The 25,177-nt window shown below is 37.4% G+C and overlaps 1 protein-coding gene across 3 annotated transcripts in view; it reads left to right on the top strand.

The window, feature by feature from the left end:
* Nucleotides 1–25,177, top strand: part of RTN1 (reticulon 1) — a 1,542,311-nt gene that overhangs the window by 1,313,146 nt on the left and 203,988 nt on the right. The gene's annotated exons all lie outside the window — the stretch shown is intronic.

Raw genomic sequence — 25,177 nt, 5'->3', positions numbered from 1 at the left:
TATACTGCTAGCTACATCTCTGAATTGGATGTTGAGCAGCATACCTTCCTGCCTCCCTCACCAGCCCTATTTTTCTTGTTTTCTCTGCTGTTCTGCCTTGAATAGGTCAAGTGAATCATCATTTGCAGCAATATGTACAATTATATAAGGTACGTTACTTTATTGTCTGAGAGGTCTTAGCATGGCTATCATTCAGTTTTAATTATTTTTAATTTTCTTAGTACCTCAAGATGGACCTCAGTGAAGTAAACTGTCACCGTTTTATTACTTCCCTATATGTTCCTAATAATGGGGTCAAAGGCTAATCAGTAAGGTCGTACAGTCAGCATCATACATAGGAATTAGGTGCTCTTGTGAGCATTAGACTCTGAGGCCAACTGACTTCTCATGCCATACAGAACACAAGTTCACTTTCTGATTACTGCTCTTCCCTTTCAGTATTATTGAGTTCAGCCAATGTCCTTCAAACATTTCAGAAGTGGCAGATTACATCATCAGCTCTTCCAGGACAGGTAAGCAGACTGTAGGTTTATATCATTCTTAGTACAACCACTTTGAAGATCTAAAAGAAAAAAATGTCTCTGGCTAAAATGGTTCAATAAACCTTATAGAACATTTGCACCTCTGTGTCTTCTAAGGGGGCATGGTGGTGCTGAGGTATTAGATGATTTATTGAAGTATTTCATCCAAAGCCATTTGCTGCTGATCTATTTTTTATATCATTACTAGGTGGCCATCTAATGTTCCAGCTTAAATTGAACAAAGATCTCTGACAGCACAAGACGATTCCCTGCATTTACCAATGGTCTAGCCTCAAACTGTGCTTAATTTTCTTTATAGAGCATCAGTGTTGGCAGATATCATATCCAAGTTATATGCTTCTCCTATATATATCAGCCACTCCATCAATGCAGTTTTGATCTCCTATTTCCTGATACTCTTGTCATTTTATTCTCATAATTACAATGAAGTCCTTTGCAGTGTGGGCTACATATGTGTTCCCAGTTTTCATATGTTGAAGTTACTCTGCTACACCTCATTGCAACGTTATAACGAAGCAGGTACATTGCTTAGTCTGTAAATTATCAGGTCCCATCCTTATTATAGAATTTTACTGTAAATGGAAACCTGCAGAACAATCAGTATTATAATATTGAATTGTGGAAATAAAATTAAAGAAATCCTAGATAAATGACATTATTGTATTTTTGGTACCAGTTTTCAAAGTAATCATCTTGAGGTTGGATGTTATGTTTAGTGGTGAAAACTGAACATTTTTTTGGAATGGTGATTTTACGGTGAGTGTGGAAAAATATTTTTTCCATTTAGGCTCCTACATTGATAGCAATGTGGTTCATAAAGTTGGTTTCAATAACTGACACGAAAATTAGAATTTAGTTTATAGGACCAAACGCATTTCAAATGAAGTGAGACCCAGGTTTATAAGTTCATCAGATGCAAATGTTTTGAAGCATTATAATACAATCCCATCTGTTAAACGTATGGATGTGGCATTATATAACTGTGCCCTGAAGAGTAAATTTTGACTTGATATGGGAAATGATTGTTTAGGTTGGAATTGCATGACATGACATGACATGACATGGTTTATTTGATATGACTGCATGGAAAGTAGTCTATCACAAGTGCAAAGATTGCAACTGAAATTCTTGATACAATAAAAAATAACAAAAGATCCTATCTGAACACAAACAAATTCCAAAACTCACTGTAAAAAGACAAGAACATTTTTTCATGTGGGGTTTCAACCCCTACACTGCCTGATGTGGGAGATGTACCCAGCGCACTACTTAATACTTTTATAAACTGTGAGACTGCTGAAGATTAGAGTAGGGGGAAACTCTGAGATACCACAGTAGTACATTTAGTATGTATGTAAGTCTCGCATTGGCAGTTACAGTTCTGATAGTCCGAGGATCGCCATTACAGTGTTTGAAGTTAGAGGAGGCACCTTTCCATGGATGGAAGTATTAGAGCTGATGTTAGTCAAATGAAGCACAAGCTTGTAACTCCAGCAAAGAACTACATAGTAGCAAAATGTATTTTCATGCACCTGATCTTGGAGTCCTACCTGTAGATTGCTAATAATTGTGTTATAGAAATCTTTTACGGCTGATGTGTATATCCTGCTTCACGTATGAACTCCACGATGACGGTGAGAATTCATAACGCGAGTCATCCTTAAAATGTATCAGAAGAGGCTCATGCTACTGGTTGCTAGGCTGCAGCCCCCTAGAGGGGAAAAAACAAGAACATTTAATCATTTTGTTCTTATTTTACATTTTTGAGCACAGTTTTATTTTTTTTCTCAAATAGATTAAGGAACCTTACGCATGCTACTACACATGCGCAGGGTTCTGAGACCTTACAATAAAACAAAGAAAAAAAGAAAAGAGCTCACTCCATAGATGGACTTTTTTCAAAAACAGCCCAGAATTATGTGCAACTGTAGTAATTAATGCTGTTGATGATGGAAAAATCTCTTTTAAAGGGGCTCCTCAGGCCATCGAGTCATTTCTAATGAGTGTTTTCTGACAAATGACGAAGATTTGCAGTTACTAAGTAATGACCGATATTTAACCTTCAGACTTAATAGCATTCATAAAAAAATCATGCTAATGCAAAACCTGTTATTTTGGCAACTGTCTACATATATCAGGGCACACACTGGAATGTATCTTCTTCAGCTCACTGATTTTGGTTCTTTTTCTCCAGTTAGTTTTCAGTTGTCTACTTGATTCCTGAGCTAAGAGCTTGAGAAGTATGGGATGGGTGTTGCAGTGGGTTGCACACTGTATTCATGATAGCAGTGAGGTAAGAAGACACATTCCTGTATAGCGGTTATTTATGTATGTATTAATTTCATCTCAATCAATGTTCTGAGGTATACAGTCACAGTCATACAAGTGGTTGTAATTGTCTGATGAAAAATGACTGTGTGTGGGGGAAGGATTGTAGTGTATCTATTGCCTATCCCATATTTTCCTCCTAACCTTGCAGTGCGGTGGTGCAGCAGTTAGCGTAGTCGCCTCACAGCAAGAGGTTCTCCAGTTCAATTCTCAGCTGGGGTGCCTTCTGTGTGGAGTCTGCATGTCCTCCCTGCATTAATGTGGGTTTCATCTGGGTACTCTGATTTCCTCTCACATTCCAAAGACATGCATCTGGAGTATTTCTCCCTGGGCCTCTGCTGAAAATGGGCTGTTTCCCAGTCGGACTTTCCCAGTAAACAAATGTTAAATAAAAGCATCACATTGGCCGTTATAATTTTCTTTACTTTTCATCGCAGTCATCAGCACTGTACACAGTAATTGGCTGGCTGTGGCAGTCTGGGCAGGTTGTGTGTGACAGCAACTGATCTGTGGCACAATAGTGCAATTAATAGCATTGCTGTCTTATAGCACTGAGTTCTCTGGTTTGAGTTTTTGGCTGATTCCTTCTATTTGGAGTCTGCATGTATTCCCTGTATTCATTTAGTTTTTGTCTAGGTGCTCTGGTTTCCTTCCCCATATCCTCAGATGTACAATGTATGCTTGTGGCCACCTGTGTTTTTACTTTCATCTCAAGACACAGGTGGAATCCCAGGGCTGTATTTTCTGTTTCCTATCCAGTTGTTCAGATTCCTCTTAAAGAGGGCAAGAGAGGTAATCTGCTTGACATGGAGAGGGAGTCTGTTCCACAGATGGGGGAGTCTTTGGGACACAAATCTATCCCACCAACAAGTTCTATTAATGTCACAGACCAGGTTAAGGCCTTGCGTGTGGGTTGCGTGAGTGTTTGAATTACAGATATGCAGCAACTCCATCAAGGCTGGGTCTGAGGTGGTTTTGTATGCCAGACACAGGTCACCTCTGAGCAGTCTGTATGAGACTTGAGTAGAGTGACAGGGCTTTTAGCATATCTGTATAGGATAGGTGGTTGAGACCCTGCATTTTCCTGGGCAGGAACCTCTGTAGTCTCTCCAGTTGCTGCAGAGGAGCACACAGAATGTTACTATCTTTCTGGAGCAGTACAGAACCAGGCAGCATTTCCATGTAATACTTACAGATCCTTGCAAGCATTTGGCATCTTACTTTATTGTGAATTACTGTTTTGTTATCATTGAACATTAAGTTTTAGACATAACTAAATTTGCACTGAAAGCAAAAATAAGACTGATTTTCTTTCCTTGCTCATTTTGTTCAAGCCATCTCCGGATCAAAAGGTTGTTTAAAAAACTGTTAAGATGCACTTCAGGGCATCTGGAACCCTATGACTTCTGAAGGCCTGGCAATCCCTGGCTTTATTCATTTACTTCCTTCACATGTATTACATTGGAGTCTTGACCAGTTGACATGTGTTAAAAGGATGGAGGGAAAAGCTAAACAGTAAGACAAAGTGTAAATAAAAAACACACTATGACTGATTGCCCATTATCTAGTGGAGTAAGACAAAGTGTAAAACGAAAAAAACCACAAAAGAAACAATCTGGATAGTGTGGGGCCAGGTTGGGAAGAAAACATGGGACAGGCAATGGGGAAATATAGGGAGCCCATAGTGCAACAGGGGGCCCATGGAGTCCTTTGGATAGAACGCCATTTGAACTAAGACTCTCCCTTTTAATTGCAGACTGCCATCTGAGGTACTGCATATATAGTCAATAAAGTGGTCATAAAGAGTGAGCACTAAGGCAGCCTGTGGATGAAATTGTATGACCCCCATCTGTTGTTTGATCACAGGTAATGGTCATTGAGCTGTCATAATAGAGCCCACCCCATTCCCATTAATTCCACCCATTCAGTTGTTTCCTGTAGCCCCTCTTGCTTTGCAGTCAACAGCTGCCACTAGAAAGTATACTAAATCTTCAGGTCCAAACTGTTCAACAATGATAATTTTAAAAGCAGATATTTATGACAAATGGCAGTCCTAACCAGATCTAAAGTCAATGGGAGTTTTAAAAACAACCCACCCTGGTGGTCAATTAACATAAGTAGACTCTACAATAGAAGAAAAAAAAAACTCCTTAAAATTTACAGTAGATCAAAAGACCCCTGCATTAAGTACAAGATCAGGAAATTGACTAAAAACTTGAAAAATACTATTATTTGTACTAAAGAATCCCATGAGTTAACATCTCAAGCTAAGGACATTTACAAATCTTTCCTTAACTACATTAGGAAACTAATAACACCTAGCAGTGCTCTGAACTTATTCATAATAGCTTCACCTACTCTGATCCAGTAGGCATTGCAAGTATACTGGCAAACAAATTCAGTTTGAATTTTACCCCACACATGGCTACCCAAAGCCCAGTTATACCTGAATCTTTTAGACCGCCCCCCCCATAATTACTAAAGAACATGTAGAGAAGGTACTCTCCAAACCTAAAAACTACTTTTTGCATGGGATCTGACATTATACTTGGCCGTTTAATAAGCAGTACTAAACAAGCCCTGCCAGAACCATTCCTTAAACTATTTTACTAAAGTTTATCCACTGGCTTTATCCCTGAGGTGTGTCATACAGCAGTAGTGATGCCACTCCACAAGGATGGCCATACCACTGACCCCAGGAATTATAGGCCCAACAGCCTGACAAGTTTTATTTGAAAAAGCATAGAACATATTATATCTTACCTGATAAACTATGATATTAAAAACCTCATCAGGCTAGACTCACAATCAGTTTGGCTTTATCAGTGGTAGATCCTAGATCCTGTATAATAAATCTAGTTAATTACATCAAAAGGGTAATGCATGCTGTTGACAGCAGTCAAGCTGTTCAGACAGTATTACCTGACGTAGCCAGGATGTTCGACATCATCCCACATGCTAGCATAGTTAGTAAGCTTAATGTGTTAACAAATAGACCCCTATAAAATAAGATGTATTGCAAATTGGCTAAAAGACAGAATCACACGGTGTGGGTGGCAGGTGCCTCAGAGAGTATGAAAGTGACCAATGGTATTCCACAGGGTATAGTGCTTTTGTTTAGCATTTACTTTTCTGATCTCCAGATTATGAACCAAGACCCCGGGCTAGCCAAGTATGCAGATGAAAACAAACCTCCACTGACGCCAACGCCATTGAACAAGAACTTACATTCATTATTTATTTATTTATCATTTGTTTACTAGGAGTGTCTGACTGGGACAGAGCCCATTTTCACTGGAGTCCCAGGGGGAAAAGTTCCACAGGTAAAATTGCATACAGTTACACACACATTAAAACATTACAAATATACAGGTAAACAGTTGAGTACAGTATGACATAATATGTGCTTGATAATTGATGTAGCAGAGTACTAAACAAAAGTTTCATCATAGTAATGTACAATTGTGTTCAATAGTCAATATTTTAGTTTTGCAGTCGTTAAGAACAGTCATGAGGTAGGCAGAAGGCTTTTATTTGGACATGTCTTATAAAGCAATAGTAGAGTTTAGAAATGGAAGTAAAGGAAGAGCTATGTAGAATCAAAGGAAGGAAGATTAGGACAATAATGTTGGAAGGCAAAAGGGTAGTCAGATCAGTAGGATAAGAGACGTCCATGTTAGTAGAGATAGAGGGGTGGGGGTGATAATGAAATAAGTGTGCAATAAATTTAGTTACAGCAGATGGAGATATATTGGTTGTATAGTAGTGTTGACAGTTGGCCGTGGGAGGAAGATTTAGTCTGGGCTAGTGCATGGGTACAGCCATTTATCAGTGAGGTAGTTCTTTAGCAGATTTTTAAATTGAGATGGGTCGATAGTAGAGTAGCTGGTGATCATAAATACACGGTATGCTAAAATATGCTCTCAAATTAAATGCTAAAAAGGGCAGTATTGTCACATTTGGTAAACAACCCCTCCCCCATGAGAATTTCATTAAAGACCTTGGAATTTGGATTGCTAATTCCATCTCTTTTGATCATCACATAATGACAGTAGTCAGAATGTCCTTCTATTTAGGCAGTACTTGTCAAACGAATATCATCCAGATGTATGGAGGTTATTGTCCCATTATGTTCAGCATTGATTAGACCAATTACTGAATAAAATCCCCCCTTTGGTATGTATTTCACCTGACATATCAGACAACTAGGACAACTCCCAAGTTCCTAACCAAGAAGCAAGAGTGTAGCCAGTGAATTCCATTTTGTATTCATAGATGCTTATTGCTACCCCCCAGTCTACCTGGAATTTAAAAGACGGTCATATCACTCAAGCTGTTTCTCCCAACCAAATTAAAGTGTATAACATATTTAACTGCTTAAATGTATTGTTTTTAGATTTGCAGTCTTCTCTGTAAGCAAGCTACATACATGTTTTTAGATGTATTAATCTAGATGCTTATAGACATAATATGGCTTGATAAAACCCCAATGTTTCTAACATATCCAGAAATATACTATCTAGAGTGCCTGGCTACACCCTTGCTAAGAAGATCATTGTCGTTAAGCTACCAAAAGGACTAGAAACATTGTCCCTTTTTTCAGTCTCTTACAGACTTCTGACGGGAGCTCTGTGCCTTGCCTTTCTCCATTAGAGCCCCACATCTTTTATCTCCTGTCTCTCCACAAATCAAATAGTTCCACAAATACCAGAACCAAGGATCCAAATTTTCATCAGCATGTAAATAAAATACGATGGAGAGAGGTTCATTGCTCAGTGACTTCCCTAGCTCTGCAAGAGATTCCCACTGCAAATCAAGTGGTGTAAAATACGGTCTTCCTTCAAATGGGATTTGGATGATTGGTTAGGTATTCACAAATTCACCCCTGACTTGACTGGCCTACGGACAGTGACTACCTTATTGATTATCCACTCCAACATCCCTGATATTCTTATTTTGCACCATATGGACCACACAGAACCCCAACACTCTATGTATAAAGCTCACACTTTTCACCACTTGCTCATTATCCAGTGTACAGCACACTAGCTGACTAGTTTGTTGGGTCCTTGAGGCACTTAAGCTGCTTTATTGACTACAATTAAAGCAATTTTGTGTGCTCACTATGATAATACTGTAATGATACTATACACGGGTGAAATGTTATGAATGATCCAAAGACCTATATGTGGATGGAGAGCTGTAGTTCCACTGATGTAGATGCATAAGGTAGTGTATGTCTTTTCCAACAGCCAATAAGCATCTGCTCTGTCAGTGATATCACAAACTCAAGAAGCAATATGGGTAACATACAACTTATTGAAAAGGGTCAGAGCCAGGGACTAAAACTAAATGCCAGGAAATGCATAATAGCATCTTTCGGGTACTCATCCACACCTCGTAACTATCATATTGAAAACACACCCCTATGAGCTGCCCCAGTAGTCAGAGACTTGGGGACACAGTTAGATAGTAATCTAGCCTTTGACCATTATGTGTCTACAGTGGTGAGGAAATCATTCTATGTTGTGCAACTTAACAAAGGTATGGCATCTATGTCCAGAGAGGTCATTGTTCCACTGTATTCAGTATTCATCAGACCTGTCATGGAGTACAGTGCCCCCTCTGGGATGTACCTAACCAGGCACATCCAACAGTTGGAACATCCGTAGAGGTTCAACATTAAATGAATACAGGGAGTAAGTAACATACCCTATGCAGACTAGCTCAAAGTCATATCCCTGTATTCTGTCTCCTAAAGGCTGCTGAGGGGAAATCTATACCTGGCATGCAAGGTCTTACCAGACCCCATCCTGATGGACCTCTTGCTTATTAATAAAACAAACAGTACTTGAGTTACGTATTCTTAAGACTTAAACCTTGCGTGTGATATAAACAGGACTTGCTGGAGAGACAGGTATGTATCAAAGAGACTACCCCTTCTCTAACAGGCTCAACGTCCTCAACGTCAGAGTTCCTCCCTATCCCAATTCAACTGAAACTTAGACAATCAGATGGAGAGCAGGAAAGTCATCTTTAGTTTGGTAGCTATACCTCTTAATGGACACAGGCATCCTGTTAAGTGGTTCAGCTCCCAGGATCATGCTTGTAAATGTTTCAATTCCCAAGGCTCCTGTCAGAGATTTGGGATGCATGGTTAGGGTTAAAATGTCCCATGTGGTTGTTAGCCTATTATAAACCTATGAACTTATGAGCAGACACTTTATCTAATCACAAGTCATCAAAAAATTTATCAAATGACACCTTATCTAATTATAGTCTTCAATTCATTTTACTAGTTATAACTTTCATAATAAAGAAAGCTTATGATTTTTGATTACTCATACAAGTTTTCTTAAAGATTTAGAATGTTTCAGTTTGTTGTATTACAGTCTGCTGGACTGTGTGAGATTGGAGGTGCGCTTCCTTAGCGTTGTTATATACAAATTAGGGGCTGAGATGCAAGGGGGAGGGGGTTGCTTAACTGCAAAAAACTTTTTTTTTTCTGTTTTTTTCTGGTTTTTGAGTTTTGCAGGTTTAGATAAAATGAGTTTAGATAAATTGTATTTAGATAAATTGTGTTTTTGACAAACTGTTAGTCACCCATATGGTTTACTATTGAAATGCAGAAAGCACTTCCGTTGTTTTATTAAAAAATTGAAATATAATGTCAGATCTATAAACCCAATGCCTACACAATATCAAGTCATCAGTTCACCGGTGCCTGCATTGGATGTAATTCGACTTAGCTTTAGGTGACATCAGCCACCCAAGCTATGCAGCATAAATTACTGTTAGACTGTCAAGTCAATGGCATGTGGTTTTTACTGTTTTGTAGGGGGGCAAGCCCCCCTGTACCCTCCACACCCTCTGCAACTTATATATACCAAATCCACGATCGCACTACAGTGAGGAAAAGGGTAAATTCCCTGGGAGGTGCAGGGAGGCTTGCCCCCCCGCTTGTATGTAGTGTAGGTTTGTGTGTTTGTGTGTGGGAGGAAGGTGTGTGTATGTATGTTGTGTTTGGTTAGTGTAGGAGTCGTGATTTTGAAATTCACGTTTCTGGGGTTTCAGCTTTATGATCTCGAGATTCTGAAATTTAATATTTCAGGATTTTGGGATAAAGTGAACCTGTGTGTGTGTATGTGTGTGTGTGTATATATATATATATATATATATATATATATATATATATATATATATATATATATATATATATATATACACATATATATTGACACATACATATATACAGACTAAAAATCCAGTGCATTTGAAATTCAAGCACTCTAATACTGCGTCCCTAAATGATGATTTTTGTCGTTACAGTTGGAGAGCTTAAGTATAGGTTTTTGAATAGGGGGTATATGAGTCCATTCAATGTATACAATTCAGGAATCATGAGGTTTTACAATAGGATGTTGATCATTTCTTACAGGAAACGTATAACTATATTAAAAGTGTTAAAAAGTAAGACATAAAAATGTTTGGAATGCGGGATGGGACTATGAAGTGATTTTAAAAACTGTCATGGAAAAAATAATACATTTACCTAGTGCTGGGTTCATTGCAGGATGCAGGATCATGTTAAAATACTGGGGAGAGTCAATGGCATGTTTTTTGTTAGGATAATACTCACTTAATTAATGAAAACAGTAAAAGGAGATGCCAGCAATATGAGGAAAGAGGTCATATGATGCAAAACTGTAAAATGGAGTGTAGGATTTGTAATAAAACAAGCCATTACTGGTTTAATCGTCATGTAAGCAAGGACAATATGCAGCAAGAGAAAATAGATGAAGCAAATGGGATGAAAGTCTTAAAGCTAAGGAAGTAATAGAGGATAGTAATATTGACCAGGGTGGAGGAGTATCAGTGTGACAAAAGAGGGAGTGAAATATGTGCAGGTTATGTCAAAAGCAAAATAAAATGTGGCTGAAAATTAGTTTGAGGTTTTAGCAGGAGAAGAGGAATCTGAAGGTGAAGAAAATGAGAAGGAAGTAAAAAAAAATCTACTTGGGAAAGAGTGATGGGAAGAAAAATAAAATAAAAAGCAATAAAAATAAAAAAAAAAAATTCCAGTCTAAACTTAAAAAATACAAATGTCAGGATTGTGTCAGTTAATGTAAATAATATCTAAATGATGTCAGAAGACTGAGTGTTCTGGAGTGGAGTATAAAACACGATCAAGATGTTATTACAAATAGCTAACTAAAAATCCACTTTTACTATTCTCTGAGCCAATAATACTGCAGTAGAACACGTGCCCCACACCAAACTATGTAGAATTAAAATAGATTAAAATTTAAAATTTGATCTGCATATATTGCAATCTATTACAAAGGCACATCAACTTTTGGGTTTCCTTTACAAGATCAAAACCCTACCTTACTGATAGCACCAACTTTCCTGCTATCCTCCCTTTTGAATGCATCACCAATTCTTTTTAACTTACAAACCTCCATCCAACAAAAATTAGAACAATGTTACAACAAGATACCAAAGTTTGCAGCCAGCCATCAATATAGACTTCATCACTGACTTTCACTTTACTAGCTAAACTGGATAAAGCTCCCTAATTATCTAATTTCTGATAACCCAAAAACTCATCTATAAGCCTGAGAAATGTCCAGGTTTAAAATCACTTATTTGTCTCTAAACTCTAAACAGGAAACTGTGTTCAGGAGATAAATAATTACTACCCCATCACAAAAATCTAATCTCAGAGGACTAGAATTCAGTATGTGTCTCTCTCTGTCTTTCTCTCTCTCTGCAATATCTAAAACATCATCTGGCAAATAGTTGGCTTTGACTTCTGTCTCCCCCTTCTAGCTAAAGAACTTCCTTATTGCATTTCCACCTTACTTCAATCACTCAATCCCTTATTCCATAAAACTCTCCTTTATGATCAGGCCCCCTTTCTCCCCATTCCCCATCTAAGAAAACTGTTGACCTCCGTCACCTTAAACACAATCTGCCACTGTTTCTTAACTTGTATTTCCACTACACTTTTAGCCCTTCTCTTCTCAAAATTTCTGCTTCAACCCCCTTCTATATATTCTCTCTCTCTCAACCTATTTTTTTTCTTTACACACTACTTCAAACTCCACTGATTAAAACACCTTTGTCTTCTTCCTTCTCTGGTCCTTTAGTCACCTTTAGTCACCTTGTGTAGTCCTTAAAGCCTACTCCTTACATCTGGCTGAATAATTTAACTGTTATAATCTGATGTAAAAGGTTTACTAAGTAATGTGTACCTATCTGTATCACCACTGTATATAATTATTGTATTGTACCTATGTTGTATGTACTGTAATTTTACCTGTATTGTATTGTAATGTACTTGTTTTTACTGTGGAGCTTTTCTCCCTAGGCCTCTGCTAAAAATGGGTTCTTGGATTCAGTTGGACTTTCCCGGTAAACAAAAACAATAAATAAGTACTATACATGCATCTTATAGGATAGAATGAAAGAATGCAGATGCAGGGTCTGTTGGGGGAAATATTGCATCGAGGTTTGGAGAAAGCAGATATCCATTCTGTGATAGCTGTGTTGAAAAGAGGGAGGTGAGAATATTGTTGTTGTGTCTTTCGGCTTTTCCCGGTTAGGGGTCGCCACAGCGGAACTCCGGTCCGCTAATGGTTGGCAGTAGATTTTTACATGCCAAGTTGCCAGCCCTGGTGCACAACCTTCAACGAAGGTACGCCCATTCACGCATGTCTCCATACAGAAGAAGCTCTAGCTGAGAATCGAACAGGACAACGTCTTTCTGTGTAAGAGTGTTAAATTCCGGTGTAGTCATACCAGGAAGGGATATAATGGGCCATATTGAATAAAGCCTACACCAAGTGTACATTATATGTATTACTAGTCACTCAGAAAGATTACACTAAGTATATATGTACTCTGTACTTTGTGGTAACCTTTATAAATCCCTGTCAATATTTAAACCTGCAAGAATATTGGTAGGAAAACTAAAATTAGGACGAAGAAAGTGTGCCTTATGTCTGTGTTTTCTGTTCACTTAGAACAGTGTACACTTAGTGTAGGTGTTTCTGAATCCTGAAGGGTAGATTTTTTGATAAAGGGGTGGTTTATAGCATGTTAGGTGTGCATGCCTTTACTGTGGTAAAGCAAAGGGAATATTTATTTAAAAGATTGTTGGGTTGTTGTAAGTTTGTGGAGATGGATTTTAGCTGTGACATCACAAGATGTCAAGTGATGAAATAATGGAGCATTTGTGTACGAGTCATCAAAGGAAGTATACATTTTTATTAGGTAGTATAAAAACTAAAATAGACTTTTTTTCCTGAAGACCTAAAGAGATTGATGAAAGGGTGGGGGGAGGCTATTGTTACAGGATTTTCTGATCATTTAGTTATTTGGATAGAAGTAGGAAAGAATGAATGCATGATAGAAGAAGGGAGTAAAAATATGTCAGGAAATGTTATAAATAGTGAATTTTGGTAGTGAGATAAAGCAATTATGGAAAGAACATTTAACAATGAGAGATTTTTGTGAGACATGGACTGACTGGTGGTTAGTTTTTCGGTAAAGTACAAAAAGGCATATTTGGTGGTGGAAAAAAGGAAAAACTGAAAATATAGATGCATACTGCAAAGTCTGGATGGGTTGTTGTAAGAAAGAACATGATTCCTTTATATATGAAAAAAGAAAAAGAACTGTATGAAGAAAGTAAACAAAAAATTAAGAGGCAGATGTACAGGCAGCAGCGTCATGTTAGAAAAACGAGAGAACAGACGTTTCACTTTTATTCACGCAGAACAGGGATAACGAAAGCCTTATTAGGTCATTAGTTGATAAAGAAGTTAAAACCATAAGCAGGAGGAAATTATAAAATAGTGGAAGACTTTTAAGTCAGCGCTTTCTTGTGGAAGAAATGTGGTAGAGGGTAGGTGGAAAGTCAAGCAATTTGAGGAAAAAGTGTTGAATGATGTGGACAAGAATGTAACCTTTGCAAGAACCGGAGGAAGTATTGGGAGTTACTTCACTGCTGTGTTTGGACAACCTTGGGTATGAACTGTATAAACATATGTATGAAGAACGAATGGAATGAAAAATGTCAAAGTGTGTTTAATGAATGGATGGAAAAAAGTGCTCAGAATAATGTGTTTCAGGTTGTGTTAAAGTTAATATGTAAAAAGGGTGGCAGGGAAGACATTACAAACTGGAGACCAATAGCTGTAAATTATACAGATTACAAAATCATTAATTAAAGTGATGCAAAAGAGGTTTGAGAATGCTTTATAGGGGAATGTAGTTGAAGGATTGTATGAAATTAAGGGCATACAGTCAGGAGGTGTTATGATTATTAGAGAAGTGGGAAATTATACAATACTTGGACATAGTGAAGTAAAACTGGTAGTGGGATATAGCAGTGGCTTTTGATAGTGCAAAGCATAGACAGTTATGGGAAATAATGAAGACATATGATGTTAAAGGAAGAGTTCTGCAAGTAAAAGGACAGAGTTTAAGAGAGGTGTTAGGCAGGGTTTTCCAATGAGTGGATTGCTTTTTGAGATGGTAATGAATGTGATTTCTTGGCAAATTGATAACAGCCATGGCCCTATGAAATATTTTATTAAGGATGAGGTAGAAATTTTGCTTTTGATTTCATTTTCAGATTATTTTGTTATTATAGTTAAAAATAAGAAATGGTTAGTAAGTTTATTGTGTCCTTTGTGTTTGAGTTTAAACAAAGAAAAAAGTAAAGAATTAGTGTTGTGGTTATGATGGATGGTGTACAGTTTGCTATGTCAGAAAGTTAGTGTTTTGAGGGAAAAGTGATAGAGGAACAATGGGATGATATTTTGATGGAAATTTCGATTTGTTTAGATCGTCATTTGTTAAGAAGACATACCTTATTTATTCAGTTATGCTAGGAAAGGCAAGTTATTTTGCTGGAGTCTAAATGTTCTACGCAAAAAAAAAATGTTGCTGGTAATATTTACTGTTACTTGGGATCAACTTTAAACCCAGTAAAAAGAGATAGATGTATATGGATATAAAAAGGGTACTGAGTTAATTAAGCCTGTCATGCACTTGGTGTCTTTAAATTTGTTTTCAATATTAGATAAAATGAAGAATGTTCCATAGAATATTCTAGTTATGATTATTTGCAGTAAATATATTTTTGGGGGAAAAGAGAAAACATAAAAGGCAGTCCAATTTAAATGCTTCAACTTTGAGTATTTGAAGTTCAACCTGCTGAAGATCAAAATCCTGGAACTCTACTCCCCAAAACAAATTTTAAGTGCCCCCCCCCCCCGGAACTTATATATTCCAAGTCCAAGGTTGTACCAACTTAAAAAAGGGGGAAAATACCGACAGAAAGAGCATCACTGCCAGCACAACTTGCAGACAGTGATTTTCTGTGGAGGAGCTCTTGTCCTCAGCGTGTTAAACTTTGGGCAAACAACACTGGCGAAATCAATCTTGGTACACCAGTAGGTAACACGTTTAAATAATGGTAATGTAAGATTTTAATGTGGAAATTAAATGTCGGTGTTAAGAGGAAAAAGATAAGAACGGTATAATGAAGTAATGGATACCTTTTATTATGTTGACCCACAGGATAAGTTAGGTGAAGATGTTAAAAAGTCACAAGTAGAAAGGAAGCAAAGGTTGGGGTGTTTTGCAAGTACAGGATTTTTTTTGTGTAGGTTACTGTTTATGAGTCCTTTAACATTTTTTGTTCACCAACAGCTATCGTGTCTTCAGATTACTAATAGCAGATTTCACTGTGTCACTATTATGATATGATATGATACATTCAATGTGATTCATCATCCTGGTGATTGTTTGCATGCTTAAATGGCCATTTTGATGATATTAGGTGCAATGAATAATTAAAGTTAGATAAATTCATATTTGCTGTTGTTATTTCCAGAACTTTAGAGTATAGGTGATGATATAGGCAAGTCTTTGCCTTCTTAGTGGCACAAATAGATGACCGAGATGGAAATGAACCATAAGAAGAGCAGTTTATTTAATGAGAACTTATATGCAGAACAGTACATGAGGCATTGTATACTATGAAACTTTTTTAGGGATATGTACTGTGATATTATTGCATACCGTATTGCTCAGCAGGGCTATTAGACCGCGAGACATTGTCAGTGCACACATCTGGTCTCTGTTTAATCATCATAGAACCTCTGATGATCAAACACAAAACAGTGAATGTTCATTCATAGAAAGTTCACTTCAGCAAATGTATGAAATGGAGAAAGTAACTAGTAGGCCAAACTTATATGCAGAAGAGTACATGAGGCATTGTATACTATGAAACTTTTTTAGGGATATGTATTGTGACATTATTGCATACCGTATTGCTCAGCAGGGCTATTAGACTGCGAGACATTGTCAGTGCACACATCTGGTCTATGTTTAATCATCATAGAACCTCTGATGATCAAACACAAAACAGTGAATGCTCATTCATTAAAAGTTCACTTCAGCGAATGTATGAGATGGAGAAAGTAACTAGTAGGCATACATTTTTGTCACACACACCGCCCTATTTCAAACCCATCCAGGTGAGGGACTGCACCCCCCATGACCCCTACACTCCCCCAACTATATATATCAACTCTGAGATCGCACTACGGTGGGGAAAAGGGCAAATTTCCTGATGTTGTCCAACTACTTCCATGTCCTTTTCCCCACTGTAATGTGGTCTGATAAATTTTTTACATCTGCTAGTAAAGCTGTTGCCATGGCAATCACGAGTGAATGCTGATATATTCCTTGCAATACTGAATATAGATGCAAGTTCAAAAAGAATATGTACAGTAGGTAATTAAGCTAGTTTTATGTTGTCCTGTTTCTGTGGCTTTCAAATTATTGATTGTAATGAACGCATAACTTATAAATGTGATTGTCAACGCTGTTGGTTTAAGTAGGTCAATAAACACACCCAGTGACTTCACTGTAAACGGGTTCTTTCATGGATTTATAGAAGGCTGTTGTTTATCCATAAGGCTGCAGCACAAGAAAACAAATCACTGCTTGTGTTAAGTGTGAATTAAAATCTTATAGACAATTTTGTTTTTGGGAAGATAGTTACTTCTTACTTCTTTACTATTTTTGCGTAATGTAGGTTTGTCTGGTATTTAGCATACACAAGATGTTAAAAGGCTTCATCCTGTAAGTCCAGAGTTTGATTCCCCTCACTCTCCCTTTGCTTTCTATGTGAAACTGAGAACGTCACTTAAACAGTGCTCCTGAGCTGAGTTTGATAAAAAGATCAGTGTGGAACAATGATCTAACCCAGTAAACAAATACAAACAACTGAATAATAACATTAGTCTGCATTCCAAACAAGAAATCAAATGTTTTCTGAAACTAATATGTTATAAATATTTTCTTATTATTATTCTTTGTTTGTTTTAGCTTAATATGCCTCTGAAAAGCGTTTGTCCTTTTTGGATAAAAATCTAATTCATTGCACATCACCGTTTACACAAACGTGGGTAGAATGAACATAGCTGGGGGGGGGGGTATGTCTTCCTTCCGCCCTCACATTTTTCTTTCTTCCCTCACTTCCTCCCTTTCTTTCTTTATTTATTCTGTCTGCCCATGTTTTCTTCCTCTTTTTCTTAATGAAATGTTAGTGATATAATATTAGAAGTGTGTGGTAAAAAAACGTGAGAGCTACTCCTGTCTGATATTAAGACAATCATACAGTAGAGTTCTCTTGCGGGCTCACTGATTTATTTTAATCATCTTTTAGATAAGAAATGGGTGTGAGGATACCTGGAGAGCTGTATACCAAGTGTTTAATGGCTGTGGGACAGTATATTAATCATAACTCTCAAAAGTCAAGATTTTCAGACTGCCCAGATTTTTGCCTCATACTTTAGGTTTGTTCCTCATAAAATCTGTAGTTTTCTGGAAAATCACAGAGGAGTAAAGTCACTACATAATGCCATACATTTGAGTTCTGAAAATACTTCAGAAAATTCCTGCTAATACAAATACTGTTATTCTAGCAACTTTCTAAGTTTATAAGAGCAGTGTTTAAAAACTGTCCCTGTTTTTGGGCCTTTGTTTCCCCTATTATTTTAGGCTTTGCCGAGATTTCTTCCACCGAGATAATGAGAGGTATGATACTAATGTGAAGAAGAGTAGGGAAGATAAGAAAGCAGGTGGAGAAAAGAGGCTACAATCTGCCTGGGAGAGGTACCCTCACCTGCCAGTGGTAACAGAATGCTGAGGAATGGCTTGACAGGAGTGGGGAATAAAGCAGAGCACAAGAGATATGGGTTACAAATACAGCATTGTCAACAGTACTAAATACAACCAGTGGGTGCCATTAATAAGCAACAAAAGAACAGTTTAGGAAAAGGCAACAGCACACCACTAGACAAACACGATATAAAACTGATATATAGAATGTAATGATGTCCATGGCTGATCTGGGAATGGAATCTAGAATCCTGAATTATTTATTGCAAATGAGTCTAGAAAACTAAGAAGCAGACTGGTTAAGGCACTGGGTTGCAATACCTGGCTACTTCATAATCTTGAATCATAAATAATTGAAATAATTAAGATGAAATACAGAATGGAGTAGAAAGCCAAAAGCAAAAACCCCAAAACACCACATTTCAAATCTGTGTATCCATGTAACATGTACATTTCACTGGCTGTCAAGCATGCCTCTCAATTGTACAGTTTTTCGCAGAATGTCCAGAGTTTTGCCTCATATTTTTGGTCCATTTTTCATAAAATCGTGGTTTTCTGGCAAATTAGTGGCAACTCATTAAAGAATGAAGTTAATAAATAAAGACAGACATTTGTGTTTCAGACTTCATACCCTTCAGAAAATGCATGATAATGTAAAAACATTTTATTCTATCAATGTTCTAAGTTTCTAAGAGCAATATTTAAAAACTGTCCATATTTCTGAGCCTTTATCCCACTTCTACTCATAGCTTTGTCCAGATTTCATGCCCTAAGAGGTTGAGAGGTATGCTATCAAGTTAGTGGAGTAATATCAGTATTTTATGCACTGCAAAATGCTCATAGGCTGCAATGACTCTACACCCCACAGGAAAAATACAGCATTGTTAGGTAGAATTATATACAATAAAATTCTACATTTAAAGGTAAAGATAGTATTACCAGTAACAAAATATTTTCCACAGAGGGAAAGCAATCCTGTATTATGCCCATGCACAGTTCACACTCCCCCTCTTCTAAACAGTTCTAACTCAAAGGCCGGATATCCTTAGGTTACCAGAAATACTTGCCGTAGCTTGTTATTTAAGCACTTCTCCTTTCTACAGGACTGTGTTACCGCACAGTTAGAATAACTTAGCAGAAGGGGTAGGCATCTCCAAGGCTGTGTTATCACAGAGTTAGAATAATTTAGCAGCAGGGTTAAGGAACTATAACTCCTCTCTTGCCAATACAGAGAGGCAAAACCCACATCAGAAAAAAGAATAAAAGTAAAAATAATAGGCTTTTAACTGATTTTCTGATTATTTGTTAGAGCTGCAGTTATATCTGATGTTTTGTAGTGTGGTATGAGGCAGCACCTGCATAATTCAGTAACCATTTGAAATGTCGGGACCTACTAGAGTGAGTCCTGAAAAACAGACTGAATGGCCAAAAGATCAGACCTACATATATCAAGTCCAAGATGCCATTTCTCATAATATTCCTTTTTCTCTGAGGTATGGTGATCTCAGAATTGACACACACAAGTTTGGGCAGGTGAAGGGGGGGGGGGGGGTTGCAGGGGATTTGCCCTCTGGCAAAAAGAAGTTTAAAGGAGAAGAATGATTTTCAAGATTCGCTCATCTCCTGTGCTTTCTTTTTACGGCACTCATCATTTCAAGTGCCAACATTTCAACAGGGGGAAGTGTAATTTATGTATTTATTTTTGATGTTATACATACACGTGTGTGTGTGTGTGTGTGTGTGTGTGTGTGTGTGTGTGTGTGTGTGTGTGTGTGTGTGTGTGTGTGTGTGTGTGTGTGTGTCTACTGAAATGAATTGAAACTTCAGTAGAACAGAAAAACCTACAAACAATATGAAAAAATCAACACATAAAAAATGCTTTTGAAAGGAGGCAAGCCCTTCTGCTACTTGGTATATAGTGCACACAATATTAGAGAGAGAATTTATTCCCAATCCTTGTATTATAGTGATCTCACACCAAAGTCAACAGCTTTTCTGTCAACCAAATTAAACAGGCTGGAAAGCTGTCAGCTTAAATATCAATAAATTAATTGAAGTGGACTCGTATAAATATATATCTGCGGATGGATATCCATATATCAAACACTTCAAATTGCAAGGAAGCAAACACAACTGGTCGATCACACCCCTATCAGAAAAAAAGGTAAAACTTTGCTCCCTGCACCTCCTGCTAATGATGTATACTAACTCTGCCCCATTAGGGGAAATTCCCAGATCCCCACTGTAAAGCAATTTCACATAGAAAAAAAAATCTGTTTCATGTAATAAACTGATTTTTAATCAGCTGTACCTTCTTTTTTTCTGTTTGACAAATAAAAATGTCAATGACTTTTAATCATCTGTACCTTCTTTTTTCTGTTTGACAAATTAAAATGTCAATGACTTCTAGGTAATCTATACAAATAGATACATAGATAAAGACATAGATAAATGTATAGATATATAGACAGGTAGATCTTATTATAAAGATTACCTGGCGGCAGTAACTGTGAGTTAAGTACAGTTCATATACAGTGTGGGGATCTAAAATAAAGGTAATCTTCAATGGAAAATAAAAGGCATACTTTTTGCTGAAATTTCAGCTCTGGGTTTGTCAATCTACTTTTTAGTCTCTTAGTGAAATGCCAAAATTTCTTGCATTTCTCAGGTACTATAGCTCTGGTTAGGCTGACTCACATAACCAGAATTAGGTTTCTGATACTCATACGTAAATACACAGGTGGGATTCTTCTACTCCATAGGTAAATCTGCAGGTAAGCTAGTACTTTGTAACATCTTCCGATCAGGGTTCCCCTAAGAGTCTCCTCTTCATGAGAGGCAAACATCTCTAACTGTTAGGTAGTTCTAATGGGATATGTGTGGCTAAGTGCAAGAAACATGACTGTTATCAATCCTATTAAGTTAGGCACTAGGATCAAACAACTTGCAGTTCAACACAAGCTGTTCTCATTTAGCCTCCTAGGTGGCTGAAATGGGTTCAGGCTTCTAGGCAGTGAAACATTTCCCTGCGGTACACTTGGATGAGGACACATAACTGAAGTGACATTCAGTTGCAGAGACATGGCTTTTGAATATTTCCTGTGGACAAAGAGAAGCATAGAGTGCCATGCCCACAACTTCAATAAACAGATGCACTGGGGGGGTGTTCACGGCCCCCAAGACATCAAGAGACCGAAGGCAGTGTCGCAGGCATTAGTAGTAGACTGCCAAATGAGAACGTCAGTGGCAGTAAAAATGCAGTGCACACTGGGCAGCGCCTTTATTAATGGTGTGTGTGTGTGTGTGTGTGTGTGTGTGTGTGTGTGTGTGTGTGTGTGTGTGTGTGTGGACCATCATCCCCTTCATAGTGTTTAGGGAGCATTATTTAAAACACATACTAGAGCTTAAGTATGGCTACAGTAGCGTGCTGGATTTTCTCCATGTATAACTAATGGGAATATCTTGCTAAACCTACTGGATGCGGCCTGCCTGACATATGTTGCAGAGTACAAATTTACACCATCTTCATTAATTGCTTCCAAATAGCAGTGTGAGTACAGCAGTAATGTAATATTTAGTATTTCTAGTAGTATGTCTTGTATATTACATTGTACAGCTGTCGTTACCTACAACACTTAGCACAAATGTGTCTGCAGTTTCTATGAACTATCATCTCGTATTTGCCATCTGTTATTATTCCATTATCATTGGTTATTTATTCCAAAAAGCATTTCTTGATTCATATTGTTTATAATGAAGATGTAGCTGATAATACATCCCTGTAGTCATGACTGCCTACCTGCAAAACAAATACTGGGGGAGGAATTCAGAAAAGCTTACTGTGATGCAAAACCCATCTCTTGGAAGGTTTCATCATCACAGTAGCCTTCTGGCTCGCAGACTCCTCTACCACTGAGGTTTCCCCTCACAGGGGCCTCAGCATGAAGAGAAGTATCACTTGGGGGGGGGGGGGGCTGCTCCGGCAGTCCAGAGGATTGGCTTAGGTTAGCTTATCATCTGCTGTCCAACAGAAGGGTTCATGACTTTCCATTTACTAGGCTGAAAGGTTCACTAAATTTCTTGGCCAAGTAAAATTTTACCCTGGGAGGAAAAAGTGAATGTTGCTAAAATAAGGTTTTCATTCATTCACAACTATGGGAGTATTCAATGTGTTGTTAAGTGCTGCTGAGATGTGTGTGTATGTGGGGGGGGGGGTGCCTTTGCTAACTCAGTGTATGGACAGCTAGGGAGACCACTAGCACAGTCAGGTCTGGCAGTGCAGTGTCATATTTAGAGAACATGGTATTGAACTGTTAATGAGGTGGTGTACCATGTGTCTGAATCAAAATTTCTGTACATTGCACTAATTTACCAACCTGCACTGGACAGTTAGCAAGGACAGAGAGGAATTCTCTGAATCCTAGGGTATATGTATACATACATTCATAGGTTGGTACTAGCTGCTGTTATGGAACATTTTAGCCCTAGCCAGTTTCCCTTTCAAAGGTAAGAATCAGACTCTTTACCTTGTGTTTGTGAGATAAACAACTTAACCATTATGCTAACCCCAATCACAAACTGCCTTTTAATGAATTTTGTACTAAATATTCATTATGTGTGCTCTAAACAGCATAGCTAATAGTTCTGCAATAAACAATATCCGAATACAAATAAACAAAAATACAATTATGCTCATGTTGTTTCTCTGATATAAAAAGAAGCAGTGTCCTTGTAGAGCTGCTGAAATTAAATAAACTTAAATTGTCCTTGTTCTGATACTCCAATATCCTTAAAGTGATTATTGTATATAATTGTTATTAAATTTTAAACCCCAGCATAGTGGAAATATACACTAGATCAGTCCTTTGAGTAGTTTGCCATTTCAGTTTGTTAATATTTGTTGGAGATTAGGAACATTGGGATTACACGTAGTGCCTTCTTTTGAAGAATAAGAGAATCTAGGTAGGTGGGTGCCACACTGGCACAACAAAGTAGCACTGCTGCCTCAAAGCAACAGATTTGCCTGTTCAGTTCTTGGCTGGGGTAACTTCTGCACAGAGTTTGCATGTCCACTCTGCATCAGTATTGATTTTCTAATGGTGGACTGCTTTCCTCTCACCTCCCAAAGTCAAGCAGTAGATTGACTGGTAATATACATAGATCAGCTGTTAAATGATGCAAAAAAGCAATCGGCACATGGCACTTTTAGATGTGTACAGCATCTACTTAGGAGGTCTTGTAGAGAAATAATTCAGTGTGATAATTACACAATTTGAAAAACAAACACCATGGAGTGACCACAGCACACCACTTTATTAAATAAAAATCATTAAGTGCTGTTGTTCCACCATAATATGGGACTTCCTCAGAATAAATGTATCATTTTAATACTAAATTTTAAATAGAATAGTGATTTTCCTACTCATCCAGTCAGGACCACCCCAAATGAGTTCACAAAAAATGCAAATAAAAACAATGAATATTGTACAAATGTTTTTAAATTAAAATGAACCAGCTCATAACCTATTGAAAATGAGTGTCTCCCCTATAAAATATCAAAGGACTTTACTAACCTACACAATTTCTGCTAACATGCATGTTTCACGATCTTTATTCACTATATATGCTACTGTGCTAAGATGTAAAGCCTTTGATTTCACAGTTTTTTGTATGTGCAATAAATCTTTTTTCGGTTAGCTGCAGGTTTACTATTGGATATCAAAATCAAGAGCATTCGAACCCTTAGAACAAAGCCCCCTCCCATTTCTTGCATTTGTAATTTTCACATTTAAAATGTCTGCAAAGAATCCCAACTAGGTTAGAGGCCAAAAGGTCAGCCTAATCTGCTCAAAGGTCGACAGACAATAAAGACTATGTTCATAGTAGTGTGAAAAAAAACAGCAACATTTCTTTTCTTTAAGCCAGAAGGATTTTGATTATTTTATATTCTGAAATAACGAATCTTATAAACATGATTTATGACTTTGTAAAGATAAGGAAAACAGCACACAGTGCACAGACTGTAAATAATTAACTCAGCAACTCCATCAAGGCACTTCATTGCAAGATTAGAGTTCATTGCTAATTCTAATATTTTGCTTTCTCTCACTTGAATACAAACAAATTAACAAAATGGGGCTTGCTCTGTTGTTGTTAAGTGAGTCATATAAGCAATTATTTTTTTAGTGAAAAAGCAGAACATAAGGTGACATTTCATGTACTATTACAAGTAATTTGCAAAAGCTAAAGAGTCTGTATGCATGTTAAAGACCATTCTTTGCAGAATAAAGTAAAAAACCTCCAACTTTACATAGTAAATACACAGACACACACAGACAGATGCACACAAATGAAAACCAGCATCTGCCAATGATAAATTCTGATGGACATTGCAGATGGCATTTTGCAATAGCTAACTATGCATCCTCAACAAAAGATATGAGCATCATTTGTTAAATGATGGGAAGGAAGAAAAAAGTAACCCATTGCAATCTAAATGCTTAATAAACAGCAGGTTTGTTTATATTATAGTGCATGAGGGGTAATCAACTCATGTTATCTTTGTGGTCTTCATAAAGCTTTTCTTTCTGGGCCTATACTAAAAAGGGGTTTATCAGTCCAGTTGGACCTTCTCAGTGAACAAATTCTAATAAATAAATAATAAAATAATGAAAAATGGCACACACATAATATAGTATGTATATAAAAACAAATCACTTAAGCACAGGGCACATTATAACTAGGGTTGCCAGCTTTCTTTGTGGCAAAAACCGGACTAAGGTCACGCCCCTCGCATCACCCATAACCCCACCCATCCCCACCCCTCTCCTGTCCATGCTCCGCCCATTTTGTGACACCACCATGGCATCAGCTGAAGGGAACACCCTCTTTTTCTGTTCCAGTTGCCTGCTTTCAGCTGATTTATTATGCTTTCCTGTAAAAAAGCATAGTAAATCAGACAATTTAACAAACACTGATAGTCTGTTTCCTTTTGTGAAACAGAATACTGGAGTTTGTACAGTGTTTTCCTGACTACCAAAGAACTGATTTGATTTGTGGATAGTCCGGAAAAAAAATGGATAGGTGGCAACAGGGAT

The sequence above is a fragment of the Protopterus annectens genome, chromosome 6.part0, assembly GCF_019279795.1.
Source record: "Protopterus annectens isolate FY-2018-M chromosome 6.part0, PAN1.0, whole genome shotgun sequence".
NCBI classification, from domain to species: domain Eukaryota; kingdom Metazoa; phylum Chordata; order Ceratodontiformes; family Protopteridae; genus Protopterus; species Protopterus annectens.
This window is presented reverse-complemented; position numbering and strand designations above follow the sequence as displayed.